This window comes from Hetaerina americana, unplaced genomic scaffold (genome assembly GCF_022747635.1).
Source record: "Hetaerina americana unplaced genomic scaffold, ioHetAmer1.1.p SCAF_1, whole genome shotgun sequence".
NCBI classification, from domain to species: Eukaryota; Metazoa; Arthropoda; class Insecta; order Odonata; family Calopterygidae; genus Hetaerina; species Hetaerina americana.
In genome coordinates this window covers 69,289,737-69,294,579 of record NW_027286069.1, presented here as the reverse complement: position 1 = coordinate 69,294,579, position 4,843 = coordinate 69,289,737, and the positions used below count along the sequence as shown (strand labels likewise).

Genomic DNA, 4,843 nt, shown 5'->3' with positions numbered 1-4,843 from the left:
TCCTCCTCTAACTTCCTAGATTTAGCACGTAGCATGATGCTCTACAGAAGCGTTCCTGTATATAAACCCTCAGCTTTGAGTCTCCATCATTCAACACCTGGCAGAGATCTACTACCGTCGCTATTATCCGCTCTCCTCTGATCATCGCCGCTCATTGCCGAATTGCCGAATTGCACCATATTCCAGTCTTGTCACCACTCCTGCACCAAAAATCATAATCATGGAGGCTACTACTTCTGCTTCTGGGTAATTATGACTTAGAGATAATTAACATTATTTTAAATGTTATTTGAATATGGTTGAGGAGGGGTCTTAAATATATATATTTATCATATTAAAATTTTCAGAATTTCCATCATCATTAGGAAACTACACCCGTTTGCAAGTACCCCTATGCCATGCTATGAATGCCCTGCTGGATATGATATTAGTGCTGTCCAGTGGGATATAATTCCTAAGCGGGGGCGGGCTTTAATACCTTGCGGATTCTCCCTTGAAATCCCCAAAGGATTTTACGGGAGACTCGCATCCCGCTCTAGTCTTTCGCTGAGGTATGGGATAGAAGTTGGGGCGGGTGTAATTGATCCTGATTATAGGGGGGAAATTAAGGTTCTCCTCTATAACCATAGTGATGAGGATTTTTTGGTGAGAAGAGGAGCTAGAATATGTCAAATCATCCTTGAAAGAATCGCTACAGATGTTTCATTTGTAGTGTCTGATGACGTTACCTCTAATAGTAACCGAGGACAGGGTGGTTTTGGCAGTTCTAATCACCCTCCAGTTAATTGATGTGAGTAACGATTAATATATATATATAAACATATGATTTATTGTATACAAAGTTTTCGTTTTTACCTTTGTAGGATGGAGTCCACCCCCTCAACCACGACGCTTAACAGCACCCCCACTGTCAGCGTCACCACCTCCACCTCAACGTCACCCGAAGCGTTGACCTCTTCATCAACTTCTGTGGTAGCTTTTTTAACTGGTTATATCAAATTTTAATAATGCTCGAAGTGTAATTAATATCTACTGACGGTACCTATTTTTATTCTGGCAGGCTAGCATCCGGGAAAGATTCTTTCGGTTGCAGGAGGAGGGGTCATTTCTGAAGAAGGAGGATTTGGAGGAGGAAACCCGCTACCGGGTGGAGAAGGTGGAGATGATGACCACCCGATTCGGGGAGGGGGTGGTGGCGACAATCTTTTTTCGGGGGAGGGAGAAGAAACTTTTTCTCCCCCGAATGTTTACAATGACGGTGGGGGAGGTTATGATTTATAATTATAGCCAAGAAAAGTTTTTTATATGTAAAAAAAATAATCAAATAAAAATTATTTGAAACAAAATGTTCGTTTTAATATATATGAATTTCCACAATTTTGTATCCCTATTCCTTAGAGAAAACATTATATATTTGGTCCACCTATTTGGTATATCAAAGTTTTAGAAATTGGGAATGTTATACCCTTATGTCTGGTATCGTACAGAATTTTAAAAATGGTACCTCAATTAGGGATTTTTCCATACCCTTAGTTTTCCAAGGGTAAACACTTATAATTTTACGGGTAATTCAATGCGGAATAGATAACTAAATTTTCCCTGATAAACTTTCAAATTTAAACCATATTTTTATCTAGAGGGTTTTTTGTAAACGCCACCGCCTAATTCTTATCCTTTCTTTTAGGCATAGTGACCTACCTATTTGGTATATCAAACTTTTAGAAATTGGGAATAGTAAACACTTATGCTCCGTATCATATAGCATTTTGAAAAGGGTACTTCAGTCGGAGATTTTACTATACCCTTATTACCCTAGGGTGAACCCTAATATTTTTACGATTAATTCCACGCGGAATCGGTAGCCAGCTGTTTTCTGATAAACATTCAAATTTAAATCATATTTTTATCTCTTCAAACAACGGAGTTATTGAGCATAATTCCCGAAAATTTCGGCTTTTTTGGCCATAGGGCCAAAACCACTGGTCCGATCGGTCTGAAAGTTCTGGAAAATACTCAGTACGACAGTACTGAGTACCCCCACGGTGCTCAACCCGCTAAGGGGTACATAGGGGGTGTCCTTTCGACAATGATATTCCCGTACCCTGAAAACCCTTGGATACCCTGGAAAGGGTCTCCGGTTTTCTCGCCGGGAATCGAAGGCGGGCATTGAGAGTGACCCATCTTCACATTTGCTCGCTTCTAGAGCGTATAGAAAAAATGAAAAAAAATCCGAAAAGCCAATTTGGCTAACGGGTCATACTTACCCCCACAGCTTTTGGTGTTAGCCCCACGGAGGAAGATCTCATCTGGAACCCTGCACGATGATTAGGTGGGCCTATAGACCGGGACTATTTCCCGATCTGCTGGCGACCTAACGCCGATCCGTCCCCTTTATATACTGCGTAGAAAGTGTGGTGGAAAGGGAAAAAGCTAAGGGGTGAGGGATGGGCGTTTCCCGGTTAACGCAATTCTACTCTCTCTTCATGCCCTCCGCTTTAAATGTCAATTTCCGAATAGGAGAAGGAGACTGATTAATAGGTATAGAATGAGAGAATAGCAAAGCGGAATTGAAGAGAAATAGCGGGAATTTCAAAAAATTAGGTCTTGAGAACTTTAATTAATTTTTACGGGCTTATTTAAAGTGCTATCAAAAAAATAATAAGAACCTTTTTAACATATAATCACGTTGTCTTTCCATTATTTTTGTTTATTTGTTGTTATCGTTATTATTAAACGAGATATTTGATAAAATCTATATATTGTCCAATATAAAGAGGACTCTTTAAGGCATTAATCTGAAGTATAATTAGCTCTTCTTTCACTTGGCACCGTTTGTTGTACTCTACAATCGATAGTTCTGGAGATATAAGAGGCGATGGCCTTGGGTCATGATTTTTCCTGCATGGGTTGGGTTGACGTTGTACAACTAGATTGCATATGAAGGAAAAATGCTCCCTCCCCCCTCTTTCACGTGACGTTATTTGTTTTTCTCTACGACCGATAGTTGTTGATGTATCCGGGTTTGAGTTTCAAGGTGAAACTTGCGCCAGGATGATTTTTCCTGCGTGGGTGGGGTTGACGTGATGCAATTATATTGCCTGTGAAGGATAAATGCCCCCCTCTTTCACGTGACGTCATTTGTTTTTCTCTGCGACCGATAGTTCCGGGTTGGAATGTCAAGGTCAAACCTGCGCCAGGACAAACATTTTCCCCCTACTGAAATGAACCCTGAACACCCGGCGTCCCGCAATTTACCTGACATATTTATCGCGATCGGTACTTTAAAGGGACGCGCGCTCTAACTCCCTCTTAGCCGAAAACTCTTTTGTAATGTCTCCGCCACCGAAGAATTTATCACCCTCCCCTAAACTCTAGCACAACTAGTTCATCAAGATGTTTAAAAAACACGAGGCATTCAAAATGAATGCACGGGACGAAATCTTAATTACCTTTAGGGTGATCACATCTCCATACTTTAATTAAATGTAATTTGTCGACTGGAAGAGAATCCCCGCCGGTGACTTAATTGCATTACTTTGTCAGTATAGTTGGATGATCTTTGATGTTTTTACTTGATTGCTCATAAAAGTTCACGACGAGTGATGCTGAAAACTTTTCCCCCTAGCTGAAAAATTTACCGATTGGGAGCAACACTTTTCCAATCGAAAAATGAATCCCAACTTTAATAGCCGTTTCTGGATATATAATTATTAAAATACTGCCAGGGCCAAACACTAAATATAAATTAAACTTCCAATTAAAATATAATTTATCTCCCTTTTTCAATAAATGTGGACATTTAAATATATATATATATATATAATATATATAATTTATATTTATATATATACATAAAACTTGGACAGCAACAAACAATATAAGAACACATAAAAAGAACACTCACACGTAATTTCTCAATAATTTCGACGGAATTTCGCTCCGTCTTCCTCAGAAGAAACAGTAGAACTGACTCAGTAATAGGTCAGTACTTATGTTTCTTTTGAGGTAGACGGAGCTAAAATCCGTCGAAGTTATTAAGAAATAACGTGTGAGTGTTCCTTTTATGTGTTCTTATATTATTTGTTGCTGTCCAAGTTTTGTATTCAATACTTCCGTGTTACTTACATAAAATCATATATATATACACACACACACTCACGGCTAACATTTGGATGGCACAACAGAAACCAAAAAAAAAGTAGATGACACGTAAAAAGGACACTTTATAGAAAGTTTAACCTTTCGTACTTCTCTGACGTCTTCTTCAGGTCAGACTGGGCTATTACGTGTGTATATATATATATATATATATATATATATATATATATATATATATATATATATATACATATATATATATATATATATATATATACACGAGGGTCATCCGGAAAGTAGTACCCGTTCGTGAAATAAAGACACAAAAGTAAATATTAACAAACATAAAAAAATTTATTTGAAAGAGGATACTTTAAACTACTTCTCAACATAATCTCCAAGCAAATTAAGGCATTTGTCATAACGTGTGACAAGTTTCTGTATTCCTGCTGCATAGTCCTTCGCCGCCAGCTCATTGAGATACGCGAGGGACCCATCTTGCACAAATTTTTGCATAATGCAGATGGTGTTTAACAATTTCATGAACAATTGTTCGAGAAACATTGGGAAAATGCTCACAGATGTCATCAATTGTGACGCGCCGATCGTTCCTCACGAATTCGTCAACTGAGCTCACCAGTTGGTCTGTAATGACAGACGGTCTCTCCGAACGCTCATCGTCGTGTGTGTTCCCCCTCCCCATGTTGAAGTTGCGACACCACCGCCGAACAGACGACTCGTCCAT

At 38.9% G+C, this 4,843-nt stretch overlaps 1 long non-coding RNA gene across 2 annotated transcripts; it reads left to right on the top strand.

Moving 5' to 3' along the window:
* Window positions 1-228: 228 nt before the first annotated feature.
* On the top strand, window positions 229-1,331 carry LOC139685952 (uncharacterized). 2 transcript variants are annotated; one of them, XR_011700248.1, is made up of 4 exons: window positions 229-246; window positions 348-790; window positions 864-972; window positions 1,061-1,331. It is a non-coding gene; the product is annotated as an uncharacterized lncRNA (long non-coding RNA). The 2 variants fall into 2 exon arrangements; XR_011700249.1 differs by having other exon boundaries at window positions 843-972.
* Window positions 1,332-4,843: the final 3,512 nt, after the last annotated feature.